This window comes from Rhinatrema bivittatum, chromosome 6 (assembly GCF_901001135.1).
Source record: "Rhinatrema bivittatum chromosome 6, aRhiBiv1.1, whole genome shotgun sequence".
Taxonomy (NCBI): domain Eukaryota; kingdom Metazoa; phylum Chordata; class Amphibia; order Gymnophiona; family Rhinatrematidae; genus Rhinatrema; species Rhinatrema bivittatum.
This window is the reverse complement of record NC_042620.1, coordinates 82,156,409-82,169,436: the sequence shown is the minus strand read 5'-3', so window position 1 is coordinate 82,169,436 and position 13,028 is coordinate 82,156,409.

Genomic DNA, 13,028 nt, shown 5'->3' with positions numbered 1-13,028 from the left:
GTCTGTTCCTATCTAATTCTCATTTCCAGTCTTACCTGCATGCTATTCCAGTCTAATCTGTACACAGTTCCAGTCTTATCTGCACGCTGTTCCTGTCTAAGCCTCAGTTCCAATCTCACCTGCATGCTGTTCCTGTCTAAGCCTCAGTTCCAGTCTCACTTGCACACTGTTCCTGTTAAGCCTCAGTTCCAGTCTCACTTGCACACTGTTCCTGTTAAGCCTCAGTTCCAGTCTCACTTGCACACTGTTCCTGTTAAGCCTCAGTTCCAGTCTCACTTGAACACTGTTCCAGTGTAAACCTCAGTTCCAGTCTTACCTGACACTCTGTTCCAGCCAAGCCTTGGTTCCGGCCTTACCTTCCCTCTGTTCCAGTCCAAGCCTTTCACTAGCCTTAACAATATGTCCAAGCCTTGCTTCAGCTGTACCAGGCTGTCCAGGCCTTGATCCAGCTTTGCCAGAGTGCCCAAGCCTTGCTCCAGCCTCGACCTGATGCCCCGCACCACTCTGGGGGTAGTGTTCCCCATGCTCTGCCCGGACCAGAACCATAACAGACAGAGCATCACAAAGCAACAATTTCAGGAAATAGATTGGTTAATTTGAGTACAGGATAAAGAGCAAGTTGGGAAAATACTGTTACCTGAATAACTGTCTTTAGTGCATTGTGTTTCTTTATAAGAGAGACTTAGAAAGAAAATGCTAATTCAATAGTAACCGAGTTTTTGTAAAGTTGTTCCAATATCTGTTCTAATATCTTAATTGCTAACATGTTTTTTAACAACATTGCCAGCTGGTTAAACTTTTTATTTAATAATTGTTACGAAAATAAAGATTTTTTTATTTTCAACTGTTTCTTTCATACAACCTTTTTTTTTACTCCCTGCTTCCTCTCACAACCTCCGGGAGACTACTGGCAGGGTGTGAAGTCCCATTCATTTTAAATTGCCCAGTTGGGAAGAGGGCAACATGTGGAGCCCCTTTAATTCCAACTTGACTCCAGTACCATCTACCTACCCCAGTACCATTCAGAACCTTTAGCCACCATAGCGGGAGAGAGTTGCCATTTCCACCAAATTGAAGTTAGGGGAGATATATATCAAGAAAGAAAACAAAAATCCAAAGAAACCACCATTCATATACACCTGTACATTTGGCCATGCAACCTCCTATAGAGAACTAGAGAATACCAAGCAATAACTTAGGACAAAGAGAGAGCAGAAAGAGAAATGTCCCAATAAGCGACATAACAATATTAATTTCACAACGAAGGAAAATAAAAACATTTCAACTTAATATCATCCAAGTGTCTACTGGTCCATCTTCCCATCGGACTGCTCCAGAGAGGAGAATCTCAGCTTCTTTCTCTGGACTTAATAATGTTTCCTTTTTGTGGATAACTCTGATCATTCATACTCTGATGGTGGAGAAGGACTGAAAAGAGAAATCACAAACAGCAATTAAAATTCATCATTCAGTGCCCTGAAGTGCAGAACCCCCTTCACCAATCCAAAAATAAAGAAAGAAGACATATATGAAGAGATAAAAATACTCTTAGAGTACTGATGCAGAAGAAGGCTCTCAAATGTCCCCCAGCAGAAGAAAATATTCAGTCTCTGGGACTAAGCTTCCCATGGCATCAAGATGTTTACTGTCTGTTTCAAAATAGATGGATCACTAATCACAGCAGCATCGCAGCGTATTATTCACAAAGAAGCTGAGCCACTGCCTTCCTTCCACTACTCAAGCCACAGACACAGCATCTGGCACCCTGGAATCTCCTTCGGTGCTCTCTATGCAGGTTTTGGCCTCCCCCTGCTGCACCAGCACTTAACACGTGCAGCCTTTCTACAACTCAGTCCTGCTGCCAAGCTGCCTCTTTGCCTCCCTCTGCTGCTCATCTGCTGATTTGACAGGCTGACAGGACTCACTTCTATGCTTCCTCTCCAGTTCCTCTCCCTCCTCCTGGTGTTAATGGAGCATCACATCGGGCAACTCTAAGAGCTTTCCTGCCCAGAGTGATCAATATGCAGTCTGGCCCCAAAACATCAGCATGTTCAGCTGTCCACACTCAACAGGACTGGTATGAGTCTCGCCACAGTACCACACAGGCCTGATGCAAATCTCAGATTTTCTGGGACCGTAGCAACTCAACTCAGACTTTTTAAAAATCAGTATTACATTGGTCACATTCCAGACTTCTGGTTCCGTGACTGTTTTAACAATAGGTTACAGATTACTAGTAATAGGTTAGCAATTTCTTGTTTTAGTTGTTTTAGAATTCTGGGGTTGATGCCATTCATCCCAGTGATTTGTTACTCTTTAGTTTGTCAATCTGATCCTCCTCCTTAAAGACCAAAACAAAGAAGTCATTCAGTTTTTTTTGCTATTTCCTTGTCCTCCCTGCATCGAGGGACACCACCACAACATCAAGGATGAGTTTCAAAAGTAGGGGATGCCACCATTTGAGTAAAAACATAAAAAAATTATAATGGGAAACAAGGGGGAGCTGGAGAAGGAAAGAATAAAGCTGCCATCTTTAGGATGACCCTTTAGTCCCGACTTGTTTCCAGCCTTTTAACCAGTTAGCAATCTACAATAGAATACTGCCTCCTATTCCATGACTTTGTAATTTCCCAAGTAATCTGTCATGAGGGACTTTAATGCAGTCTGAAAATCCAAATATACAATATCAACTGGCTGACCTTTATCTACATGTTTATTTACATCTTCATAAAAAACTAAAAGATTGGTAAGACAAGACTTCCCCTTGCTAAAACCAGGTTGATCCTTCCCTACATGTCTATCTATATGGCACTGATTTTTTTACCATTTAGCATGGCACTAACATTTATTTATTACATTTATATTCCATTTATCAATACTGCTAAGTGGTTTACAGGAAAATTATACACAGTAATAAATATACCATAAGTGCTAAAACATAATAAAAGCAATAAAAACAAATACAATATAAAAATAAAACCACTTAGAATAATACACAGATAAACAATATAGTACAAAATCTGGTCTATAGCTTCTGGATCACCCTTGGACCTCTTTTTAACAATCAGTATTATAGTGGTCACATTCTAGACTTCTGGATTTGTGGCTGTTTTAAATGAGGGGTTATAGATTACTAGTAACAGGTTAGCAATTTCTTGTTTTATTTCTTTTAGAATTCTAGGGTGGATTTCATTCGACCCGGTGATTTGTTACTCTGTAGCATGTCAATCTGATCCTCCTCCGTAAAGACCAAGGCAAATAATTCATTCAGTTTTTCTGCTATTTCCTTGTTCTCTCTGAGCACCTCTTGTGCTCCTCAGTCATCAAGCCCTCACAGGCATTTTGCTTCAAATTTACTTGAAAAAGATTTTATTATTACTTTTTATCTCACTGATTCTCTTGGCCTATCTAACTACTGTTTTACATCTAACTTGCCAGTGCTTATGCACTTGCCTATTTTAATCATTTAGGTTGCTTTCCATTTTTTGAATGATACCATTTTTGTTTTAACTTCCTCCTTTACTTTATCATTAAACTACACTGGTAGTTGTCTGGTCTTCTGTCGACCTTTTTTAATGCATGGAATACATTTATTTGGGCTTCCGAAAATGGCGTTTTTAAACAATGTGCCTGCTTCAAGCAAACTTTAACCCTTGTAACTTCCCCTTTTAATTTTTTTCCCTAATTTCCTCATCATATCACAGTTTCCCTTTTTGAAGTTATATGCTATCTGTAGCAGTTTTGCTTAATGTCCTCCCTCCAGTGATTATGTCAAATTTAATTGCATTATGATCACGTCTGCTTAGCAGTAAACCCTCATACCAGGTTGTGTGTTCCACTGAGGACTAGATCTAAACTAGCTGTCCTTTTGTCAGTTCTAGAACCAGTTGCTCCATAAAGCAATCAATTTTGGCTTCTAGAAACGTAACCTCTCTAGCATGACCCAGTGAGACATTGACCAGTCAATTCTGAGGTAGTTGAACTCTCCCATTGTTATTGTGTTGCCAAATATATTTGCTTTTAAATTTCAGCTAGCATTTCATAGTCAGTTTCTTCATCTTTGCCAATTGGCCATCAGTATATACTTACTGCTATGCTCTTACCTGTCACACATGGAATTTCTATCTATAAGGATTCCACAGTGTATTTTGTTTCCTGCAAGAGTTTTACCATGCTTGACTGTATTTCAAAATATAATGAAATGTAATAGGAAAAGACAACAGTTCCTATTTTGCTTCATTTAACAGCACATCCCTTCTAACTGCCGGGGAGTCCTGTGAGGATTGCTGCATTGTATCTGCTGGTCAACATAAAAAAATGAAAATTCTCACCTGTAGTAAGTGTGGTCAGGCTTTGCCTGCCTCTAATATTTTGCCCTGTTTTCATCTAGGAGTTTTTGCATCTTTGGGGTCCTCCACTTGCCATATTCCCACCTTTTTGTGGGATGTGTCTCAGGGATATAAATACCCCCCCCCCCCCACCCCCCGCGAGATTAGGGTCTTTCCTCCCGATCAGAAGACTGATCAGGAGGGGTCTTCCTGAAAACCTGGTGGATTGTATCCAAGGAGAGTGGAGATTTTTGGAGTAAAACATTATTGGAATTTTGGATTTTGAGCCAGTTTCCTGATAGGCCGTATCGCATGCAAGAAGCCTCTATTGCACACAAAAAGGCCCTTTTTGCGTGCGATAGCATGCAAATTCGAGTTGGGGCAGCGAGGGGTGAACTTGGCGGTGTCTTTGCTGGCGGCGATAATGTCACTAACATTATCGTCGCCAGTAGCGTGCCCAATAGCACCACCTTTCACGGTGGCGCTATTCGGTGTGAAAGCCAGCAGCCGGCACACCACAGCCGACGAAATCGCACCACCGTGGTACGAAGGCTGCGGGCTTTTGCAGGCCCCCCCCCCCCTCCCCATCCCCCATTTTCGCTGGATTCATCATTCTGCAAAGAATGATGAATCTGGGCCTAAATTTGCTACACCCACAAAGGGGGGATTACATAAATGTTTTCTGACATGTGCAGTGCAATGAGCTAAATAGCACACCCAGCTCTCCTGGAGGTTTATATTCTCTATCCCTTTTTCTTCTAAGCTTAGCTAACAATAAAATGAGCTGCTACAGTTGCAGTAGCTTACAGAATAAGACCATGCATGCCTGAAGAGTTTTCTTAGAAAGTGAAGGAAGGTGGCTTCATGTTGGCATAAGATAGCCATGTGACCTATATGTGTGACTCGTTTCACTGCTGTCATCATGGGACACCTAATACAGGCAATGACAAAAATCTTGCTGCAGAACTTTAGTCAGTAATATTTTGCAATTCATAGTGTAGCTTCCATTCTGTTCAGCTCTTGGACATGGGGTTACACGGGGAGGGCAACGAACCATGCAAAGCCCCATGACCTCTTGGTGTTGCCGCACAGGGGGTAAAAGTTCATTCTTTTTAAGGCCCTTAGGGTTTTGTACTCATGGAGGCTCTTTGGTACATCATTCAAGCACTCCAAAAAGTCCACATCCACACCAGCTCTACCAAAATAAAATCATTACTGACTGATGACAGGGAAACACAAAATCCAAAAATAGATACACTGAAGGCAGTGCACCACAGTAGCAAATCAATCCAGAAGAAGTTACAATAAAATAGGCACAGTCTTTTTCACCTCTTTACCATTCCTCCCCAAAACAGATCAGCTCTTTGGGACGGGTATCCTTTCTACCCTGGGCCCTTCTGATACCTGTTTGGTAGCTGTAATCTTTTTCTCCAAGGTCTTCTCTTTCTCTTATTTTTTTGTCTTGGGCTGATTATGGAGAAATATGGTGAACCTTCCCAGGCAGGCTGCTTTTCCTCTGGCACCTCCTAGCACACCATTCCACTTAGTCTCCTGGTAAATCCTCTTCACCTCAGTACTCATAATTTTACTCTAGTAGACTTTCCCAGGCAGACTGTCTTTCCTCTGACATCTCCTAGAATACTCATTCCCAATTTCCAGAACCCACTTCATCAACATCAAGACTTCCAGGAACTTCTCACCTCATATCCTTCTCCTCCACTTCCATAGGACTTCAGTACTTAGAGTCCTGTCTTTACTGCCTATTGCCCTTCCCTGTAGAGGGATGAGGCCCCTCAGATGCCCTCTGCAAGTAGAGATACCTGCACCTCAGCCCTGAGCTAAGGCTTACTCCATCTCCCTCATGTCAAATGGGCACAGTTTTGTCAACACATAAACCTGACCCAATGGGGAGTGGTACACTACTCCAATACACCTACTATAAACTGACCTCATACATAGGGCAGTATCTAGATAGAGACCTCTGAACCACACTGCTGGCAGGGTGACTTATTGAGGCCACAATTGTCATACTTAAAAATACTTTTTCCCTAATTTTTCAACATCTTAAATAGATAAATGTATGTAAGTACTTAAAAACTCTAGCCTCTGAATTTCTGAGCCTTCCCTTCCTCTAATTTTCCATGTCTCCCTTTGCTCGCAGCATGAAGACTTACAATTACATCAAGTATAAAAAACATTTACAAAAAAACATACTAATTCTGCATTCCATACAAACAACCCACACATTTTTTGTTTTTATTTTATTTTAATTTTTATGTTATTGATGCTTTTTAAGTTCAATTGTTAATGTTTTTTTTTAAATTGTTGTGTCTTGTTTTGAGCACTTTAGTGGAAAAGTGGATTATAAATGTGAAATAACATTAATTTCAACTTTACTGGGGGGGGGGGGGGGTTACAGAAACTGAATCCTTCCAGCAGTGCTATATAATATTGTCTCAGAATAGATATTGGTTGGTGTAATATAGATAAGTAGCGAATAATCAACTTGTACAATGCTTGCCAGATGGTGCTTTTCTCCTGCTCAGCCTCACTCAGTACAAACAGGGGCTGTCTGTCAGATGTTCATTTTCAGTTGTGATTGAGGCAAAATAAAATAATTACAATTTTCAAAGCCATTTACATGGGTAAATACCAACTTATGAGCATAAATTCTTTGTCTGAAATTTGCCCTCCTTCAATACAGCTAAAAGTATTTATGTTGTTTCATGTAGTAGACATATTTTAGGGAAATGTTCCCAGGGGTGTGTTTTGGGCAGAATCAGAAAATATTTATTAATTATTTATTTAAAAGTGTTTATTTATCGCTCTTACAAAATACGATTTAATCAAAATGGTTTACAACTGAAACAACAGGATCTGCAAATATGCCTTGTAGATTATATTTTAAAGCCTAGATATGCTATTCTCCAAACAAAATCTGAACACAGAAATATCAGGGGCAAATCACTGTGAGTTCATTGTATCCCTGGTAAGTTTCAAAGTGAATGGACACATGTAAATACCTTCTGTTTGAATCTTGATGCAAAATCTGCAGGTAAAATATACCTACGGATTTTATCCCAGAGTGGACCATCGGAAAATTGTCCTCATATGCTTCAGCATTAGAAAGCAATGTGTTTCTTAAAGCCTTCTTCTTGTGCCAAGCCAAAAATATTACTCACACTCTATCAGAGCAAAAAGACATTTAGGGGGTTATTTTCTATTTTATTTATTTATTTGTTTATTTATTTAAAAGTATTTATATACCGTTTTTAAAAATAAAGTTTTATCGCGTGCGTTAGGGCCCTAACACACACGATAAGGCCATATCGCATGCGAAAAGGCCCTTTTCGCATGTGATATAATGCAAATTAGGGGGGAGGAGTCAGGGCAGGGAGGGGAGGAGTCGGGGTGGAGAGGGGCAGAGTCGGCAGTGACTTCGATGCCGGTGATAATGTTACTAACATTGTAGATTATTTTCTAAAGCTTTATCGCATGCTTTAGGACCCTGACGCACGCGATAAGGCCATATCGCATGTGAAAAGGGCCTTTTCGCATGCGATATAATGTAATTTAGGGGGAGGGGAGGATTCGGGGCAAGGAAGGGGCGGAGTCGGTGGTGGCTTCGCTGCCGGCAATAATGTCACTAACATTATCGTCGGCAGTAGCGTGCCGAATAACACCACCTTTCACGGTGATGCTATTTGGTGCGCAAGCCCACCCCCTGTTCTCCCCTCCCACCGCAGGATTCTTCATTCTGTGAAGAATGATGAATCCAGGCCTTAGTTAGTTGTAAACCTGGACCTGTCCAATTGAAGGTTGGTGCTCTAGAAGTGAGGCCACAGAATGACTTAACTGAGATAGCCTCAGACTCATGTTAGCCTGGGACATGGCCCTGTCCCCAAGGTTCCAGATTGGTCCTAGAGTAATCAAAAGGGGTTGCTGGGAAAGGCCCAGAGTTAAGGCAAGTTAGTACCTGAAAAAGCAGAATATATATTGCATAAATAAATAAATGACTGAGAGTTGTACAGTAGAAATAGAAAGTGAAGCTCTGAGGCTACAGGGTAGGCCTGGATTCTGAATGTGGAACCAACAAAGAAGCCAGATATGACCAGACCAGGACAAAACAGCACTGTTAGTAATAGATGTTATTTGTAAAAGAAACCTGCATTTACAGATAAAAAAAACCCCCTAGCATTAAATATGAAGGAGAACTGAGTCTTGTCCAAGAAAGGCCTGCTATTGCGGTGCCTAGATTTGGCCTGCCAAGTTAGGAGGCTTGAGCTGAAAATCATTGCTTGCCTCCCAACTTTCTTCACCTGACCTAACCCCATTCACAGGCTTGCCCAGAATCTACTTCACCTCTGTAACCTCTTCCGTGTGGTGAGCATCAAATAATTTATATACCATGGCGGTATTTTTTACTGAGAGCTCTAGACTCTCTACTATAGACTGTGAGCTATAAAGGAGTAAAGTTCAGACTTCCCTTTAAAGTGTTGGTTGTGTTGTCCGGTTTCAAACGATGGTCCCGACATAGCTGATCCGTGTTTCAGACTGATTGTCTTTCCTCAGGGATGTGGAACGTTGTAATGCAACCAATTTTTGCAGAATCTGAGTGAATTGGTTGCATTAAAACGTTCCACATCCCTGAGGAAAGACAATCAGTCTGAAACACGGATCGGCTGTGTCGGGACCATCGTTTGAAACCGGACAACACAACCAACACTTTAAAGGGAAGTCTGAACTTTATAGCTCACAGTCTATAGTAGAGAGTCTAGAGCTCTCAGTAAAAAATACCGCCATGGTATATAAATTATTTGATGCTCACCACACGGAAGAGGTTACAGAGGTGAAGTAATTTTTAACAAAAAAATCTCATAAAAAATTCACACAGGAGGAGGGGGACAGTTAATGATTATAACACCACACAATCGTGGTGCGGAGACACCAACGAATTTATATGAAACTTTCCTCCAATTCCTTTACATTGTTAATATACAACATACGAATAATTAATTAACTCACACACACATGGTATATAGTAGGTGTCATAAAAATCTTTATTTCAAATAATTTTTAAAAGAAACAATTAACTTTATTAAGAAAATATATATCATTCCAGCGATTGAGCAACAGCTCATGATTTATCGATTATAGTTATAATCGCTGTAGTAGTGGCATTTTTGATTTTTTCTGGTTTGCCCAGAATCTAGCCATCACCGAATGAAACTTAGGTGGCTAAATTTATTGATCATCCCAGTCAGTTTTCAAGGGCTCTGATCTAGCTGGCTAAGTACTTATTTGGCTAGATCTTTTTCAAAACTGACCTATAAGAAAATAATTTTATAACAGCCCATATAAGAAAGTCAACAAATATATGCATACATTGTACCAGTTTTAAAGAAAACTTATATGTGTATATTTGCTTTGAAAATCCAAAAGTATGAGGATATGTCTATATCCTTTCCCACATCCACCCCCCATAATGCCTCTATTCAGTCTGGGTAAACTTAGGTGCATAAAGGACATAAGAGTGGGCAGGGAATATTATTAGAAGTCTTTCTCATGGATAAAACACTGTTTTACCTGCAGAAATGCCTTTGAAAATTATTAGTTATGTGCAGAAGCAAAATGTTTGTTTTGTTTTTTTCATTTGTTTTATAGGTCACCTAATTTTGTTTGGTTCATAATAAAAGGAAAAGAAAATTGTGTTTATTTGTACCATTCATTTTCCATTGAAATCAATGAGGGAAACAATCCTTAGGCCCCATTGATTTCAATGTAAAAATAAAACAGACTGGGGCTGAGGTCTAACCTAGTTACCTGGCCCCGAGGTTGAGTCCTGGAACTGAGGCCTACACCCAGTGACAATGCCCAAACTGAGGCCAAGTCTCATTATCAAGGCCTAGGCCTCATGCCAAAGCCAGGTCCGAGTGTGAGTCCTGTCACCAAGTCCAAGGTCCAATAAGTAGCAAGGCTGGGGCCAGGGCAAGGTTGGGTCTTCTAACTGAGGCTCAGACCCAGATCTAGGTGCATATCTGACACCAGGGCCTAGCCGAAGCAGGTCCCATTGCTGAAGTATGGATCTAAGCCCAGGCCTAGGCCTAAAACCAAGGCCTGGCCAAGGCTGTGTCCCATCACTAAGGCCTGGGATTAGGCCTAGCCCAGGCCCAAGGCCAAGACCAAGGCTTGATTCTAGGGCACAGCCATAGCTGGGTCCTGTTGCAGAGGCTTGATCCAAGGCCTGTGCCCCTGCCCAGGGCTGACACCAAGGCCTAGAACCAGACCCAAGGTCTAAGCCCAGGCACAAGATCAGGTCCCATTTCCTAGGCTTAGGTCCAGGTCTAGCCCAACATCAAGGCCCAGGTGCAATACTGGGGTCAGTCCGAGACTGGATCCCATCACCAAGGCCTGGGCCTAGGTCTAGGGCCAGAGTCTAGCACAGAGCCTCACATAATCCTTTTCTGACCAATGTCCTCTTCAAATGATGCTGTCCTCTGAAAGGGCATGCTTCAATGACATTACTACAGAGCCTTCCTCCTAAGCGGACAGTGCCATATTGATGTACAGACATTGGAATTATGGGTGTATATATATGGCACAGGCTGTTTGGGCTGAAGGTGCTTAAGTGACATCAATGAGTGCATTCTTCCAGCAGATGGCATCATGTGAAGAGAACGTCAGATGAAAGAGGATAATGTGAGTCCTCCCTTTCCCCTATACCCCACCATTTTTGATCTTGTGGGAATTTTGAACCTCTCCGTAAAACTGGACAATCCATAAGAACATAAGAAATTGCCATGCTGGGTCAGACCAAGGGTCCATCAAGCCCAGCATCCTGTTTCCAACAGAGGCCAAAACCAGGCCACAAGAACCTGGCAATTACCCAAACACTAAGAAGATCCCATGCTACTGATGCAATTAATAGCAGTGGCTATTCCCTAAGTAAAATTGATTAATAGCCATTAATGGACGTCTCCTCCAAGAACTTATCCAAACCTTTTTTGAACCCAGCTACACTAACTGCACTAACCACATCCTCTGGCAACAAATTCCAGAGCTTTATTGTGCGTTGAGTGAAAAAGAATTTTCTCCGATTAGTCTTAAATGTGCTACTTGCTAACTTCATGGAATGCCCCCTAGTCCTTCTATTATTCGAAAGTGAAAATAACCGAGTCACATCTACTCGTTCAAGACCTCTGATGATCTTAAAGACCTCTATCATATCCCCCCTCAGCCATCTCTTCTCCAAGCTGAACAGCCCTAACCTCTTCAGCTTTTCCTCATAGGGAAGCTGTTCCATCCCCTTTATCATTTCGGTTGCCCTTCTCTGTACCTTCTCCATCGCAACTATTTTTGAGATGCGGCGACCAGAATTGTACACAGTATTCAAGGTGTGGCTCATCTTGGAGCGATATAGAGGCATTATGACATTTTCCGTTCTATTAACCATTCCCTTCCTAATAATTCCTAACATTCTATTTGCTTTTTTGACTGCTGCAGCACACTGAGCTGATGATTTTAAAGTATTATCCACTATGATGCCTAGATCTTTTTCCTGGGTGGTAGCTCCTAATGTGGAACCTAACATCGTGTAACTACAGCAACGGTTATTTTTCCCTATATGCAACACCTTGCACTTGTCCACATTAAATCCAATTGGCCTATTCCCATTGGGAACCACAGACAGTGGCTCTGTGCTCCTCTCTTTTTTAAGCAGCAGCTCCCCTATTTATTCCTCTAATTCTCATTTATTCCTGGTGATTTCATTTTGTTTCATGGCTTTCCTGCTTACCTAATGGCCAGGACTCGATGGGGTGCAGTCTGGCAGCAAGTGGCAAAGAATGGGCTCTCAGCGATTCCCTTCTGAAGGACAACATCTTTTGATGATGCCTCCATGTGGGTCTCACAACTGGCTGCTGCAGGAGCATCAGATTCACCTTCTCCTGGGATTCTCGTTGAACCCTTGAGGCCTGAAGATCAGGCATGTGAGATCCTTCTGAGCAGGGAGGGGAGAAGCAAAGAGAGTGGAGAGGCCTCTTGCCATGGTTCTTTCCCTCCTCCTGGATTTGGGTTCAACCACAGAACTGAACCTGGTCCCACCCCCTTTCTCTTTGCTGGGCCTTTGCTGGATATGGCAGAAAAAGTTGATGGACATGCACCGGCATTGGGACAGCCTGTCCTGGAGCAAGAGTTCCTGACTGTTAATACAAGTGCAGACAGATATGGGGATCCTACTGATCAGTCTTCTGGTCAGAGGCCTGGTTGAGGAAGTAAGGGAGGAGCTGGTAATGCTAGCCTTGTTGCAGGTTTCAGCAGGTTGGGGGGAGACTGGGATCAGGGCTTACAGCTGTGTAAGGGCAGTGGCCTAAATGTGGATGTGGGCAGAGGAGGAGATGACAGCAGGAATAGCAGTGCAGAGCACAGAGGCAGTTTGTTGCCAGAGTCTTTGCATGTTGCAGGAAGAGAGACCCCCACGGATTGCTGGAGAGAGATCAGAGTTGATGGATGAAAGTTTCTTGGGCTAGGAATTCTCAGATTCTTGGGGTATGAACACTGAAGGAAGAACTGAATAGAGCAGTGCTTTGGAGCACACCAGGAGTGAGATGACTTCAAGAGGTTGGGTAGACTTAGCAATGTGTCTGATGATCTTAAGGTAGATTAACAGGTGGATAAAATGATGGCAAAAGCCATAAAGAT